Consider the following 18,580-nt stretch of genomic DNA (forward strand, 5'->3'; position numbering starts at 1 on the left):
AACAACAGTTAAAATGTGGAGGACTGAGACTCCCAAGCTGGAGTAGTTACTTTTCGTTGCCATTGAGATTGCAGGGCAGTAATTGCAATTATATCATTGAAGGATAATTAAATTATATTGGGTAGGACTTAACCTTCTGTGATGATTTTAGTTTATATGTAATTAGAATCCCTACAGTGTGGAAACAGGCCCTTTGGCCCAACAAGTCCACACCGACCCTACGAAGAGTAACCCACACAGACTCATTCCGCTACCCTATATTTGCCTAATACATCTAACCTACCCATCCCTGAACACTATGGACAATTTAACATGGCCAATCCACCTAACCTGCACATCTTTGGATTGTGGGAGGAAACCCGAGCACCACACAGACACAGGGAGAATGTGCAAACTCCACATGTGCTGGAGGTTGGAATCGAACCTGGGTCCCTAGTGCTGAAAGGCAGCAGTGCTAACCACTGAGCCACCATGCTGTACCATACAAATTCAGCAGCTTCACACATTCGGGGCATTTTGTGATGAGTCAGATACCATTTTTGGAAAAGGTACCATTTTTGGAAAATCAATTGATGCAACCTGAATAGCAAACCTTGGATTTCTGGATTTAATCACATATTTATCCTCACTTGAGGTTGTTGTGCCACTTGTTTATAAATAAGACCGAGTGCCATTAGCTTCAGTGTTATTTTGGCAATACATTATGCTACAATATTGGAAGGAAAAAGTTTTTTAACAGCAATAGTGAAAACAATATTGTTATTAACTGCCGAACAAAATAGAAATTGCTGGAGAAACTCAGCAGGCCTGGCAGCATTTGTAGAGAGGAAATATTATGTGGACTTTGTTAATCCTTTTGTTTTCACGATGAGCCCTTACCCTTAAACATGATAGCATGCACCCAATTTTCCTTTCTCACAGGAAGCTTATCACATATATTAGCATCTGCAATGTTTCACCGATGTTGTTCTATGGCTTATATTTCAGAGGTCTGGGAGATTATCTCCTCTGCTAAAATGATGACTAGCTTGTTAATTTTCCTATTTTTGTCATAATTAGTGATTAGTATTGCATGTAAATCCAGTTTTCCATTAAGGTAATTACCAAATAAATGATTGAACATAGAATTATGTCTAGTTCAGTTGGATTCTTGCAGAGTTTCTACTTGAGCTTTTCTTAATCAAGCCTTATTAATTCAGCACATTGTTTAATAAAGCAAATTATTGTTTCTATTCATTACCTGCACTGCTTACAATCATTTAAGTCTTCACTTTTCTCTTAGCCTTGCACATTTGCCCCTTTGTGAGAGTTAATGTTGCTCCAGTATTTTAATAACCCTTCATTTATTATACATTCTTGGAGCCAAGATTCATCACAGCAGTGCTGAATCATCCATTCAATCATTATTTAAAAGAGGTATATCTTTTTCTAAGTATATACTGGTGATAGGGACCTTTTCCATAACACCTCGTATGCAATCTGGGAATGGAACGTGCAAATTCGAACGCTAAAGAAGGAAATAGCGTATCAAAATGACCTACTTTCTTCTAAGACCATTGCATACGTCATGGAGTAATGAAGAAATTGAAATAGTAATTTACAACTAAACAGAGCATCCAGCAGGTGTGGGAGACAACCAGTAGCAAGATCAATGTGATCTAGTCACTTTGGCCCAAATTGTAACATGTATTGAAGAATGATTCTGATTGGCAGAGAAATACCAAAGTAAGCAAAAGGAATCACAATCAGCCATCTTCTGCTCCTTTTTACGTTGCTCCAATTACATTGCATTGCTACATTGAGTTTTTTGTCAATTAACCAGCTATTGTAAAAGTCTCTATACTGGGAGGTTTGGAAAAATCAGCCACATATGACTGTACAGTTTAAAAAGAAAAATATTTGTTGACTTCAATTTAAACAGCCTCTGCTGTGAGTATAAAACAAGAGTGATAATGAAAATATTCCAGAGATTTTGGGCTGAATTTTCATTTTGGTGTCAAAACCCCAAAGCTGAGCTCAAATCCAGGTCCTGATCTCACGCCGTTTGGGAAATAGTCACAGTATCATTTCTAAAGGAATGCCAAATTAATGACTAGAGTGCTCACTTACCACTAAATGAGGGATAGCAAGTGGGAGCCTGACACTGGGGGCCAATGGGAGCTGTGAAGATGCAGATTCCCTCTCAGAACTTTAAAGGAACTTCTACAAAGGGTCTCGACACAGGTGACAGGTGACTGTGGTAAAGTAAGATTCATGTGCATTGTGAAGCTGTAACTGATCATATGTCTCTGACATCAGTTATAGAAGAGACCCAACTAAATGAGTATGTAGTGAGAGAGGTCTACAATATTACACTTGACAGCTATATTGTACTTATTTTTTGTAGATGTAAATAAAGGAGTTATGGAGTCTTAATTTGAGACAAGGAGCAGGCAGCCTTGGTGCCGGTGTATGTGTAAAAACCCACTGACTGAAAAACTGCAGCACAGTATCCCACGGCAGCAGTATCATCTTAATTCACAAGGTAAAATCTGATGTGAGCTAAGAAAGACATCCAAAACTGAAAAAGGAGAAGATTTCAAAGACAGTGAAAAGACCTCAGAAGACTTCAATTATATGGCCACAAACCATTTAGAATCATAGAAATATATAGCACGTAAACAGAGTCCAACTTGTCCATGTCAACCAGAGATCCTAAATTAATCAAGTCCCATTTGCCAACATTTGGCCCAAATCCCTCTAGCACTTCCTATTCATATATCTATCCAGATGGCTTTTAAATGTTGTAATTGTACCAACCTCCACCACCTCCTCTGGCAGCTCATTACATACACACAGCACATTCTGCATGAAAAAGTTCCCCCTTAGGTTCCTTTTAATCTTTCCCCTCTCACTTTAAACCTATGCCCTCTAGTTTTGGACTCCCCTATTCTGGGCAAAAGATCTGGGCTGTTCATCCTATTCATGCCTCTCATGATTTTATGAACTTCTATTAGGCCACCTCTCAGTCTCCAATGTTCCAGAGAAGATAGCTCCAAACCTATTCAGCCTCTTCCCTATAACTCGAGCCTTCCAACCCTGACAAAATCCTTGTAAATCTTTTCTGAACCTGCATACTTTAGTCCCAAAAGAAATTTAGTTGTTGAATGGATGAGATTTAATCAGTGATCTCAGCATTTGGAAGATGAAATAGAAGCATTTTAATGGATTAATGTAGTCGAGTAGAATGTTGTAAATATGGAGATTTGCAGAATGACTTAATTCAAGCCTATATTGTAATCAGTGTAAGGGTTGAGAAGTTACCAGGCTTTCATCAGTCTGAGGAGGATTGAATGCTATAACAACCAATTCAATTCAATATGCAGGCAAAATTCAAGACCCAAATTCAATCAGTACTGCAAGGAAACATTAAGGTTAGCTCACTGAGCTTGAGGGTTTGTTTTCAGACATTTCGTCACCAAACTAGGTAACATCATCAGTGAGAGTCTCCAGTAAAGCGCTGGTGGTATGTCCCGCCTCTCTATTTATAGGTCTTGGTTTCTTAAGGTGGGTGATGTCATTTCCTGTTATTTTTTTCAAGGGAAGGTGGATAGGATCTATGTCAATGTATTTATTGATGGGGTTCTGGTTAGAATGCCAAGCCTCTAAGAATTCTCATGCATGCCTTTATTTTGTCTGTCATAGGATGTGTGTGTTGTCCCAGTCAAAGTGGTGTCCTTCTTTGTCTGTATGTATAGAAACTAGTGATAATGGGTGGTTTGTTGGTGTTCGTGTATCCTGGTGGCAAGTTTCTTGCTAGTTTGTCCGATGTAGTGTTTTTTACAGTTCCTGCATAGTATCTTGTAAATGATGTTTGATTTGCTAGGAGATCTCTTGGCATCATGATAGCCCACAAACCTACCAACACACTTAAACAGCGACTAATGAAATGAAAGGATCTATTAGATACTACCAGCAAATCTAACGCCATTTACTAGATACCATGCAAGAACTGTAAAAAACACTATATCGGACAAACAAGCATGATTTAAAGGGCTGTAATATTGCCAGTAAGAGAACTGACAAAGTGGTGCTCAGGGCTAGCAACTATTCCCCAGACAAATAGAGAATGAAGACAGTGTGTCGATTTCACTTTAACAAAGGAATTAGAACAAAATTTTACCAATTGACAACAGTTTGGCAAAATTGGCCACAAGCAAGTTTACCACAAAACTGGATGCCAACCAGGGTTTCTAACAGATGACCTTAGACCAAGAGTCAAGATTGCTGAGTACATTTATTACACCATTCAGGCAGTATCATTTCAGCTATCACCATTTGGGATATCCTCTGCGCCAGAGATTTTCAAAAAAGAAACACTGAGAAGCCTTGAAGGGAAAGAGGGAACTATTTTCCAAAATAGGTAACAGATAAACTGGAGAAGTCACGTGACCAGAGCATCAGGGACATATTTAAGGTCTGTACTGCCTTTCACTAACAATTAGATTTCTTATTCTCATTATTCAAGAATATATGGTGGACCCAAGAAAGACAAGAGGAATCAGTGAATTTTCAGCAATGAAGTACATAAATGATGTTCAGTGCTTCTTAGGAATAGTAAATGAAAGGGAAAGATGACCCCTAAACTAGCTAGTCTTTTCCAACCCACAGGAGAGTTTTGTTTAAAAAAAAAGCACCGGCAATAGTTTTGAAAGAATGAAAGAGAAACAACTTTCTGTTGATGTTTTAGTACATTAGCTACCATGTTTATTCATTAAAGCAGCCGTAGATGCATGGTCCATAGGATTCTGAAGAAGATTAATTCCAGACTCAAAATATTAACTTCTTTACAAATGCTGCTAAATCCATTTCTCCAATATTCACAGTGTTTGATACCTATTTTATCCTAGCTGTTTGTCTATATATATATGTGTGGGGAGAAGTTTATGAGGGGATTAGATTTTAATTATTAGTATTAAATGCTGAATGTCTATAACCATTTACATGCTGCTAGAGTCTAATTTCTTGTAATAAATAGTGATTTTTGTTCAGTATAAAAAGCCTGGACAGCCTTTTCTATCTTTCTCGCTCTCAAAGTCAGGTAAGTTGGGGAACTTAGTGTACTGTATAAAATCTTTAACTGTTGTAGTGATTTCAGGAACACCGGGAATTGATTTTGTGTGCATTATCCCAGTGAGTGGGTAGCCATCATCCCACATGACTTGCCACTTCATCAATGACCCAGAGGCAGAAAGTTACAGGTCAGCTCACCTGTTTTAGCTCCTGGCTCTGCAGGCAATCCAAAAGAGGCCTTAAGTTAAACAAAAATACGAACAGCTGGCTAACTATCCTTAAATGTGGATAGACTATATTAAAGAAAATATTTACTCCGTTTTTCCAATTCCAGTCAATTACATGTTTCATACTTTACCCAACTAGATATGGTAATAGTTATGTCATTGTGTGGCCTTGACTTCTCTCTACAAAATTAGATAACAAACATGTCAAGCCATAAGATAAAAGGTGCATTTCAGTGTTCTTGGCAATTATTCAATTTCAGATACCAAATGCTGTGCTGTCATGGGTTTCAACTTAATCTTCATTCTCTTTCAGAGATTTGCCATTGTGAAGATGCCCTTTGGTAAGAGGAATAGGACTAATTTTCCAAGGTTTGGGTTCTCAGCAGTGAATTTTCCTGCTGAGGTACCGATATAATTGAACATGTTCTTCTCACTAGTTTCCAGGCATCAAATAATCAGAAAATCATGGTCAGCAAAATCGTCCAAATCTGCAATATGATGTCACGGTGAGTAGGACTCCCGGCCATGAGGTAAAATTGGAGAATTACCATTTATCAATGGTGATGTCATGCAGCGTACAACACATTATTGTGCAAGTCAGCCGTATCAAATAGCAGCAACCAGGAACTAGTAATATTGGGGATGATTTCACCAGCCCTATGGAGAGAACTTCAAGACAGGAGGACTTATGAAATAGAAGCAGAGGTTCAGGGGGTAGGAGGGAGTTCAATATCTTCCTGATGCCATGGGATAACCTCAGAGTTGGGAGGAAGAGGTCCAATAAAATCAATTAATTAGAATCCCTGATTAATGACCACATCCTGCCCCCAAGAGCACTGTATCAGTGCCAGGATGGACCCCACACATAAGTAGAGATCACCAAGTAAGTTCTGGTAGCCTCTCAGTAGGGTTGGGGAGGCAGGAGGACATTAATTTATGACCACATAATGGCCCCTGGTGACCCACTGCATTTGATGGAGGGTTCCCTGCCCCTCCTTTGTGTTCATTGCTCAGATGTGCTGAGAAAAAGTGCTACCTGGATTTCAAGTGTGTGGGAGGAAGGAGGATTTTTTTTCCTGCAGCCTTAGCAGTGGTGACATCTAGTGGTATGCAACTGAGACTGGCAACACCCCAGCCCTCTGACTGTACTGATAGCTCTCGGAGCCCTTCTCAGGTGAATGGCAGTGCAGGCAGTAGATTCTTATTGGACCACCCAGAACACTGCCATTACCTGGCAGGGTTTGCAACCTGTTTTCCAGCCCGAGTGATGGGATTTTCTACTTTCTGGAAAAATTGAGGAGGACAGTGTTATTTTTAATTCATTCATGAGATGTGGGTTTCACAGGCTAGTCTGACATTTTCTACCATCCCGAGTTGTCCTTGAGAAGGTGGTAGTGATCTGCCTTCTTCAACCATTGCACTGTATTGTAGGCACACGCACAGCATTGTTAGGGAGGGAGTTCCAGGATTTTGACACAGCAGGTTGAAGAGGAACTTTCAGCCATTCCCATGCATTTATTGCCCTTATCCTTCTAGGTGGTAGTGACTTAATTTTCGAAGGTTCTGTGCAAGGAACCTTGGTGAATTTCTGCAGTGTAGATGGTACACACTTGTTGCTACTGTGCTTCGGAAGTGGAGGGACTGAATGTTTCTAGATGTGGTTCCAGTCAAGGAGATTGCTTTGTGCTGGATGTTGTCAATCTCCTTGAATGTTGTTGGAGCTGGACCCTTCCAGGCAAGTGATGTATATTCCATCACACTCCTGACGTGTGCCTTGGTTTGAGGAGGCAGGAAGTGAGTTATTTGCTATAGGACTCCTAGCCTCTGACCTGCTCTGTGGTTGCTGTATTTGTAATGTGAATCCACTTCAGTTTCTGGTCAACGGTAACCTCTAAGAGTTGGTAGTAAGGGACTAAGTGATGGCAATGCCATTGAATATGCACATTTTGTTGCTTCTAAACATTATTATAGATTCTTTTCTGGTGAAATCTAGAACTCCATAGATGTGATATCAATCGATAATTCTTAATTATTAAGACCTAAAACAATATCCCAAACCTATGTTTAAAAACATGTTAAACTAGCTCACTGAGGAATTTCAGACAAAGTGCATCAATGCATTCCTAACAAATATTACTAACAATAATAATTTGCATTTTTATAGTGTCTTTAATACTATGTAATTTCACCTCAGAAGGGGGTTACCAGCAAGGGACTGATTTTCTGTCTGAGGTCAAGAAACAGGTGTCAGGACGATTTCTTATGTCACTTGGGATCAGGGGAAGATTTTCATGGGGAAAGCTATTAAGTAACTGCAGGACAGGGTGGATGACCAATTAGCAACCAGAGAAGAGAGAATAGAGGTGAGATTGGAGGAGAGCTGGCCTGATTTAAATAGACCACAGCAGCCATTACTGTAGGTCATGTTTTACTGTATTAATTGGCATATCAGTGGTGGAGCAGGAAAGACAGAGGATTGGAATCTGGGCCAGGTCTGCTCCTTGTTTGTAAACATTAACCTGGTCGTCCTTTTGAAGCAGTCAGGGAAAGGACGGATGTAATCTTTTTGCATGGGACAGAAGAAAGGCCAACTTCCCAATCAAGCAAGTCTGGGTAGAGGTGGCTGGGAATGGAAGAATTGGGTGCAGTGCGGGAGGAGGATCAACGACCTTCTTTGCTCTGGGAAGGTGAGTGCAATGCCAGACCCTTTAGCATCCAAAGTCCAACAGACACTGCAGCTGGGGTGCTGCTTCTGAGCATGGAAGAAATATGTGCCCAGAGTACTTTCTAACGTTACAGCAAGGCTGAGAGCCATGACACTACTGAGATCAAGTCAACATGTAGCCTGTTAAGTTAATTGCCGAATGGCCATATAGGCCATTTTTGTTAATTCATTCTGGAGATATGAGCACCATTGGCTAGGCCAGCATTTATTGCCTGGCCCTAGTTGCTCTTGAGAAGGTGGTGGTGTGGTACCTTCTTGAACTATTACAATCCATTTCACATAGGTACACCCACAATGCTGCTAGGGAGGGAATTCCAGGTCTCTGACTCAGTGACATTGATGCAATGGCAAATGCAATGGAGTGGCTTTTAGGGGAACTTGCAAGTGACGATGCCCCCATGTATCTGCTGCCTTTGTTCTTCTAGATCTTCGTCCTCATCGATTTGCAAGTGCTGTCTAAGGAGCCTTGTTGAATTTCTGCAGTGCACCTTAGAACATAGAACATAGAACAATACAGCGCAGAACAGGTCCTTCGGCCCTCGATGTTGCGCCAACCTGTGATCTATTCTCAGCTCGTCCCCCTCCACTATCCCAAAATCATCCATGTGCTTATCTAAGGATTGTTTAAATCTCCCTAATGTGGCTGAGTTTACTGCATTAGCAGGTAGGGCATTCCATGCACTTACCACTCTCTGTGTAAAGAACTTTCCTCTGACATCTGTCTTAAATCTATCACCCCTCAATTTGTAGTAATATCCTCTCGTACAAGCTGACGTCATCATCCGAGATAAAAGTATTTCACTATCTACCCTATCTAATCTTCTGATCATCTTGTATGTCGCTATCAAATTCCCCCCCTTAGCCTTCTTCTCTCCAATGAGAACAGATCCAAGTCTCTCAGCCTTTCCTCATAGGATCTTCTCTCCAGACCAGGCAACATTCTGGTAAGTCTCCTCTGCCAATGCTTTTCCAATACTCCCACATCCTTCCTGTGGGGTGACCAGAACTGTACACAATATTCCAAGTGTAGCCGCATCAGCGTTTTGTATAGTTGCAGCATGATATTGCGGTTCCAAAACTCAATCCCTCTACCAATGAAGCCTTCTTCACAGTACTATCTACCGAGGTGGCAACTTTCAGGGATCTACTCACATGGACTCCAAGATCCCTCTGCACATCCACACTATCAAGAATCTTTCCATTGACCCAGAATGCTGCCTTCCTGTTATTCTTCCCAAAATGTATCACCTCACATTTAGTTGCATTGAACTCCATTTGCCACCGCTCAGCCCAATTCTGCAGTTTATCCAAGTCCTCCTGCAACATGTAACATTCTTCCAAATTGTCCACTACACCACCGAGTTTAATGTCGTCTACAAATTTACTAATCCATCCACCTATGCCTGCGTCTAAGTCATTTATAAAAATGACAAACAGCAGTGGTCCTAAAACAGATCCTTGTGGCACACCACTAGTAACGGGACTCCAGACTGAATACTTTCCATCAACAACCACTCACTTCTTCCAGAAAGCCAGTTTCTAATCCAAACTGCTAAATCACCCTCAATTCCATGCCTCTGTATTTTCTCCATCAGCCTACCATGTGGAACCTTATCAAAGGCTTTACTGAAGTCCATGTATACCACGTCAACTGCCCTACCCTCATCTACATGCTTGGTCACCTTCTCAAAAAACTCAATGAGGTTTGTGAGACATGACCTGCCCTTGACGAAACCATGTTGACTATCTGAAATCAAATTGTTGTTTGCTAGATGATTATAAATCTTATCTCTTATAATCCTTTCCAAAACCTTTCCTACAACAGGAGTAAGGCTCACTGGTCTACAATTACCTGGGTCATCTCTACTGCCCTTCTTGAACAATGGCACAACATTTGCAATCCTCCAGTCCTCAGGTACTAAACCTGTAGACAATGACGACTCAAATATCAAAGACAACGGCTCTGCTATCTCCTCCCTAGCTTCCCAGAGAATCCTTGGATAAATCCCATCTGGCCCAGGGGATTTCTCTACTTTCATTCCTTCTCGAATTGATAACACCTGTGCGTAACTAACGTCGACCCTTCTAGTCTAATATCTCGTATCTCATTCTTCTCCTCCACAATATTCTCCTTTTCCTGAGTGAACACCAATAAGAAATGTTCATTTAGCACCTCCCCGATCTCTACAGGGTCCACACTCAACTTCCCACTTCTGTCTTTGACTGGCCCTATTCCTGCCCTAATCATCTTGTTGATAAGATATACTGCTACTGCGCATCAATAATGGAGGGAGTGAACATTTGTGAGTGTGGTGCTAGTCAAGGTTTATTCTGGATAATGACAAGCTTTTTGAGTGTTGTTGGAGATGCACACATCCAAGCAATTGGGAAGTATTCCATTACCATCCTGACCTGTGCCTTGTAAATGGCAAATAGGCTTTAGTGAGTCAGGATGTCAGTTACTCACTGCAGGGTTACTAACCATTGACCTGCTCTTACAGCAATGTGTTTATTTGGCTGGTCCAGTTTCTGGCCAATAGTAATAGCTAGGATGTTGATAATGAGGATTCAGCAAAAGTAATGCCAATGAATGTCAAGAGAAGATGGGTAGATTCTTTCTTGTTGAGAGTGATCATAGCCTGACTCTCTCACCAACCTCCATGTACAACGTATCATCCGCAGTCATTTCCACCACCTCCAAACGGACCCCACCACCAGGGATATATTTCCCTCCCCTCCCCTATCAGCGTTCCGAAAAGACCACTCCCTCCATGACTCCCTCATCAGGTCCACACCCCCCACCAACCCAACCTCCACTCACAGCACCTTCCCCTGCAACCGCAAGAAATGCAAAACTTGTGCCCACACCTCCCCCCTTACTTCCCTCCAAGGCCCCAAGGGACATTTCCATATCCGCCACAAATTCACCTGCACCTCCACACACATCATTTACTGCATCCGCTGCACCCGATGTGGTCTCCTCTATATTGGGGAGACAGGCCGCCTACTTGCGGAACGTTTCAGAGAACACCTCTGGGACACCCGACCAACCAACCCAACCACCCCTTAGCCCAACACTTTAACTCCCCCTCCCACTCCACCAAGGACATGCAGTTCCTTGGACTCCTCCATCACCAGACCATGGCAACACAACGGTTGGAGGAAGAGCGCCTCATCTTCTGCCTGGGAACCCTCCGACCACAAGGGATGAACTCAGATTTCTCCAGTTTCCTCATTTCCCCTCCCCCCACCTTGTCTCAGTCAAATCCCTCGAACTCAGCACCGCCTTCCTAACGTGCAATCTTCTTCCTGACCTCTCCACCCCCACCCCACTCCGGCCTATCACCCTCACCTTGACCTCCCTCCACCTATCGCAATTCCAATGCCCCTCCCCACCTTTTATCTTAGCCTGCTGGACACACTTTCCTCATTCCTGAAGAAGGGCTTATGCCCGAAACGTCGATTCTCCTGTTCCTTGGATGCTGCCTGACCTGCTGCGCTTTTCCAGCAACACATTTTCATCTCTCATGTGTAGCATGAATACTATTGCCATTTGTCAGCCTAAACCCTGGATTTTGTGCAGGCTTGCTGGATTTGAAAATGACTACTTCAGTGTCTGAGAAGTCACAAATGGTGCTAAACAATTTTGCAATCATCAGGGACCTCTCTACCTGTCACTTCATAATAGAGGGATGGTGCCTTAGTATTCTCGATTTTGATCTTCCAGAAAAATAGGACACATAATACCTGAGAATAAAGTGCACACTGGTGAAGGGATTCCAATCCTATACATTGTTAGCCTTAATGGGAGGGAACAATAGATATTTCCAGGGTGTATGACCATAAGCAAGTTAGGAAAGGAATAATTGGTATCCTTGGGAGAGAATCATAGAATCTCTACAGTGTAGAAGCAGGCCTTTTGACCCGGTGAGTCCACACCAACCCACCAAGGCGCATCCCACCCAGACCTACCCATCTAACCTACCTCTATAACCCCAAAGTACCCAAGACTAACCCACCTAGGCTGCATATCCCTAGACAAAATGGACAATTTGGTATAGCCAATTCACCTAACCTGCACATCTTTGGACTATGGAAGGAAATTGGAGCACCCGGAGGAAACGCACGCAGACACAGGAGAACGTGCAAACTCCACACAGACAGTTGCGTGAAGATGGAATTGAACCTGAGTCCTTGGTGCCGTGAGGCAGCAGTGCTGACCACTGAACCACTGTGCTGCCCAAGGATGAATAAAATTTATATTTGAAGGGAATAAGGTGCAGGCCAAGTTGTCTATCAGCGTACTGAAGACTCAACTATTTTGCAAAGTCTCAGTATTGCAGTATTGCACACAAGGCTTGATCTTGTGTCAGCCATATGTTTAAATGTTGTAGGGCACGACTAACTCCTGCAAAAGGTAAGTACTATCACATCTCAGAAGTGCATCCTTCCCTTGCTCAGATTAAGTCACTTTAGATGTCTTCACACTTGCATAGATTCATGACACTGAATAATCTACATACCACTCGCGAGCAGAAGGAGCAAAGAGACACAGAGGGACATAAAGGGCTGCGTAACCCAGTGGTGGCAGATGTCTTCCCACATGTCAGATTTCGCTGAGACAGTTCAGGGTTAGAGTCCATCCAGTGTATGTGTGCCACAATGGCGAAAGATTTAGAACACATGAACCCTTCCACTGAGGGAGTTACCAACCTCATGAAGCACTCATCACCAGTAATAAAAATAAAAATATGCTAGAAATATTGTTTATTTAATCCCATAGATTGCACAAAATTAAGAACTCATATCGCAGAGGAAGAGGTTACATGATGGTGGCAAATCAACCTGTTTACCAAGTACATTTCATTTCTCTAGATGTCCACCATTTCATTTAAAAAGAGGAATTGCATGCCGTACTACTTGCAGTGCCAAATTAAACAAGTTACCCAAAGTACATTGCTGCAGAGAAAATGATCATTCACTAAAAAAACAGTGTGTTCACTCTAGGCAGTACCACTTTTGTCAGTTTCTGCGCACAAGTTCCCTACATAGTCTTTAAATTGTGCTGCTCTCATAATACTACCTCTGTATATTGTCATTGGTTGTTCATCCAGTACTTGTTTATTCTTAGGATGATGTTCCTTTTCTGGAGATTCTGGTTCACATTGAGAGTGCGATTATCATGGTAACTCTTATTTCTATTACTGAGGAATGGTGGACCTCTGGAAATGACAATCTTTCTGTACTCTGTGCAGTTAGTGACATTACATCTTGTCTGCAAACTAAAACAAAAGTTGCTGGAAAAGCTCAGCAAGTCTGGCAGCATCTGTGAAGAGAAATCAGGGTTATTGTTTCCAGTCCAGTGACCCTTCCTCAGAACTGTTCTGAGTAAGAATTACTGGACCTGAAATGTTAACTCTGATTTCTCTTCACAGATGCTGCCGGACCTGCTGAGTTTTTCCAACAATGCTTTTGATTTACAGCATCCACAGTTCTTTTGGTTGTTACTTACATCTTGTTCAGTTGTCTTCAGTGGAAGCAGAGCTTTTCCAATCATAAGTCCATGTCTGGCATTTACATTCATTGCATGTGATTAAGATGGCAACTGCTCAGCACAGGTCACAGGTTGCCTTATAAGCTGACTGTTGTTGAGAGCATTGACCACTTGAACTCTGACTGGATCTCTAATGCTCAACACTGGCACTGACTTAGCACTTATGTGAACGTGAAACAAGGCTTTTTCTTGTTTCACTATGATTTTGTCATTCACACCTGTCACTACTTCTGGCTTCAATTGTTTTTGGCTATTAAAAGGATAATTTGGGTGCAGCAGGACTTTAGTCTTTGAACTGGATATTCACTGCTTTCAGTAGGTGCATTTCTCCACTCAAGGATATTCTTGGACAAGTCTGTGCTGGATTTTCTCAATTTCTTCATGATTTCCTTGGCAATTTTCACTGCTTTCTCTACTTTTCCATTTGATTAGGTGTGAAAATGATACATCGTGTTGAATTTCCCAATCTTTCATGAAGTGATAGATTTCTTCCCTGTTGAACTATGAGTCCTTTTTAACTTACCATAATGACTGGAATGGCATACTGCTTGAAGTGCACCTTTTGGCAATCTCCAATCTCACATATGTACATTGTTGTTCAGCTAGTCTAACTTTAGTAGTCAGAATGGTAGCTGAAATTGACAAGATGATTCGTTCTCGTGAGAGTGAAAAGGTCTACTCCTAGCTTCATCCAAGGTCTGACCTGGGATGTCATATGTTGCAGATGGCTCTTTAAGCATATTTAGCTTGGTACTTGTTGCAAATACTGCATTGCCTGAAGTGATGATTTGGAGATCCCGGTGTTGGACTGGGGTGTACAAAGTTAAAAATCACACAACACCACGTTATAGTCCAACAGGTTTAATTGGAAGCACTAGCTGTCGGAGGGCCGCTCCTTCACCAGATACACACACTCCCACACTCACACATGCACCCCCTCACAGACTTAAGACACTCTGCACTCACTACACATACACACACACACACACACATACACTTTCTCACACTCACAACCCCCAACCCAGACAGACACATACAGACAAAGACCCTCATGCACACATATATTTTGTGGGGTGAATTTGTACTTGCAGGGTTACATTGTATTTTGTTCAAAAACTGCATGCATTCATGTAGAACTCTGAGCTCAAAAACTGCATGAATTTATGTAAAACTTCATTATCTCACTTTTTCGATTAGAATCAATCTAAGCATCATGGCATAGACAGAGAACACAGGGGGCCAACACCTTCAACATATTGTCTAGCTATCACCATTGTTAACAGCTAACCCGAGAATGCAACAATGCAATCACCGCACAACAATCAACAGAGAGGAGGGTTCCCTCCCAGTTGGGGAACACTTCAGTGGTCCAGGACATTCAGCCTCGGACCTTCAGGTGACCATCCTCCAAGGTGGACTTCGGGACAGGCAGCTGAGAAAAGTGGCCGAGCAGAGGCTGATACCTAAGTTCAGTACCCATAGGGAGGACCTCAACCGGGACCTTGGGTTCATGTCACATTACAGGTGACCACTATTGCACTATACACATACACACAGACGCGCACAGACACCCACACACACCCTTACAGACACACACACTCCCACACTTACACATGCACCCCCTCACAGACTTAAGACACTCTGCACTCACTACACGCATACACACGTACACTTTGTCACACTCACAACCCCAACCCAGACAGACACACACACATAGACAGACAAAGACCCACATGCACACATATAGTTTGTGGGGTGAATTTGTACTTGCAGGGTTACATTGTACTTTGCTCAAAAACTGCATGAATTTATGTAAAACTCCGTTATCTCACTTTTTAGATTAGAATCAATCTAAGCATCATGGCATAGACAGAGAACACAGGGGGCCAACACCTTCAACATATTGTCTAGCTATCACCGTTGTCAACATCTAGCCCGAGAATGCAACTTTTTAAAAAAAAAGGTTTTGTGATTTACACATGAAAGAAGTGAAACTATCATGGTATTCAAACAGATGAAAGACTCAACAGACAATCAATTTTTCAATGTATAATTTCAGTTACATCACTGTAAATTTTTGCTATAAATTCTGCATGTTAGGATTGAGCCCTCCACTATCACCTGAAGGAGCGTTGCTCTGAAAGTTAGTGTGCTTCCAATTAAACCTGTTGGACTGTAACCTGGTGTTGTGTGATTTTTAACATTGTCAACACTAGTTGCGTGATTCTAGTGAAAACTGTTTCTTGTTCTGTGCAAGAGGCACGTGATTAACAATGAATTTGTGTAGAGGTTTACACTGTTGAATCCCTCAAAAACTTTGCTAAATAGTTCACAAATCCAATCTTTGCACTGCTTTTACATCTGTTGGCAGTTGCATCTCTTCTACAGTTCTCAACTTGTCAGGATCCAATAAAAGTCATTTGCTATCAGTACATGACTCGCATGCTTGATTTAATGCATCATCAATTGCATCTTTCTCATATCACCTTCATGTTCATCTGGTGAGCTCTTTTTTTGCAGTTGTACTAAATTCAAATTACGGTTTGTGATAACTTCTTCCATTGGGTCTCCATATCCATAACCTAGCAGATCATCTACACAAGCTTCCATTCCAGGAAGATCGCTATCTTGAGCTGTCTATGTTGGTCTATGTCTATAAGGGATGAACTCGGATTTCACCAGTTTCCTCATTTCCCCTCCCCCCAGCCTGTCTCAGTCAAATCCATCAAATTCAGCACCGTCTTCCTAACCTGCAATCTTCTTCCCGACCTCTCCGCCCCCACCCCAGTGTGACCTATCACCCTCACCTCGATCTCTTTCCACCTATCACATTTCCGACGCCCCTCCCCCAAGTCCCTCCTCCCTATCTTTTATCTTAGCCTGCTGGACCAACTTTCCTCATTCCTGAAGAAGGGCTAATGCCCGAAACGTCGATTCTCCTGTTCCCTAGATGCTGCCTGACCTGCTGCGCTTTTCCAGCAACACATTTCCATCTCTGTCTATGTTGGTACCCTTCTAGAGCAATGGAAATGGCAAGCAACATCTACAATCATCCATATCTATGAATAGCATCGAGAATGTAGTTAGAAAATTCTTGCTTTCCTCCAGTTTCACTTGTTAGTGGCCATCCTTTGCGCTGATGATAGTAAAGACATTTGCCTTCACATTTCAGGCGTTAATTTTCAAACTTTTTATGACAAGGCAGTAATTCCCCTGTAATGCTTTGCCAGGGCAAGATTTTTTGTGTTTAAGGGACAATCACAAAACTCTTCAAATTTCATCAATATTTTTATTCTTTGTTTCTTTTAAATTAGTCACTTATTTTAGATGATTTCCCAAAGATCATGAGAAAATGGTGGTCGGAACAATGCTTGTGATATCCAACCAATAAAGCAGAGTTGTACTTAATCACACTTGTCTTTTTAAGTTCATAATTCATAAACTAGCTCGTGTTATGTGACGGTGGCATGGTGGTTAGCATTGCTGCCTCACAGCGCCAGAGACCCAGGTTCAATTCCCGCCTCAGGCAACTGCCTGCATGGAGTTTGCACATTTTCCCCGTGTCTGTGTGGGTTTCTTCTGGGTGCTCCGGTTTCCTCCCACAGTCCAAAAATGTGCAGGTTAGGTGAATTGGCCATGCTAAATAGCCCGTAATGTTAGGTGAAGGGGTAAGTGTAGGGGAATGGGTCTGGGTGGGTTGCTTTTCGGAGGGTCGGTGTAGACTTGTTAGGCTGAAGGGCCTGTTTCTGCACTGTAAGTAATCTAATCTAATCTCAAATTAACATATTCCATGAACAACTAGAGACTAATAGGGTGGGAGTTTATGCATGTTGTCAGCTGCCAGTAAATTCCTCATTTTACCCTGAACAAATAGACCAAATTAACAGGGTAAAAGGAAAATAACAGAAAATCATTGACATTTTATTTGAATCTTTAAAATGCATGGTGTGAACTGTGACAGATGTATGTTTCTCACAAGTTTTCTACATGCATAAGTATATAGGTGTAGGGTAAATGACAGAATTTTTATATATAGCATGCTTCCGTAACATAGATATTCTAGGCAAGGAACACAGCAGGTATACATTTTCAAATGCAGAGTCATAGGAACAGCTAAAAAGGAGTTTGGCAGTGAATTTCAATATATCAGAAACAAGGGTGACAACAAAATATAATTTGTAACTTTTGTACTCAAACTTTCCACAAGTATTAACTGTAGCAATCACAGATCAATTATATTGAGTTGAAACATTTGTAAAATAATATTATAGGAAAGTAAGTTAGGATTATTTATGTAATTAAAGCACCGTGGATTTTGAAATAGTAAATTAGGAATGTGAACATTATGATCACATGCTTTTAAAAAAGGAAACACAACAACAATTTTGTCTGAACATGTAGGTTTGCTCGCTGAGCTGGAAGGTTAATTTCCAGATATTTCGTCACCCTATTAGGTAACATTTTCAGTGGGCCTCAGGCGAAGCATTGCTGATAATTCCTGCTTTCTATTTATATGTTTGGATTTATTTGGGTTGGTGATGTCATTTCCTATGGTGAAGTTAGTTCTTGTTCTTTTTCTTAAGGAGTGGTAGATGGGGTCTAAGTTGATGTGTTTGTTCATAGAGTTCTGGTTGGAATGCCATGCTTCTAGGAATTCTCATGCATGTTTTTGTTTGGCTTGTCCTAGGATGGATGTGTTGTCCCAGTCGAAGTGGTGTCCTTCCTCATCGGTATGTGAGGATACTAGTGAGAGAGGGTCATGTCTTTTTGTGGCTAACACATCAAGTTAGACCCCATCTATCACTCCCTGAGAAAAAGAACATGAAGTGACTTCACCACAGGAAATGACATCACCAACCCAAAGAAACCCAAACATATAAATAGAAAGCAGGAATTATCAGCAATGCTTCGCCGGAGGCCCACTGAAGATGTTACCTAGTAGGGTGACGAAACGTCTGGAAATGAACCTTCCAGCTCAGCGAGAAAACTTACATCCAGAACCTCAACCTGAGCTACAAATCT

This window comes from Chiloscyllium plagiosum, unplaced genomic scaffold, assembly GCF_037043375.1.
Source record: "Chiloscyllium plagiosum isolate Xiang-an unplaced genomic scaffold, Cpla_swu_hap1 HiC_scaffold_1, whole genome shotgun sequence".
NCBI lineage: Eukaryota > Metazoa > Chordata > Chondrichthyes > Orectolobiformes > Hemiscylliidae > Chiloscyllium > Chiloscyllium plagiosum.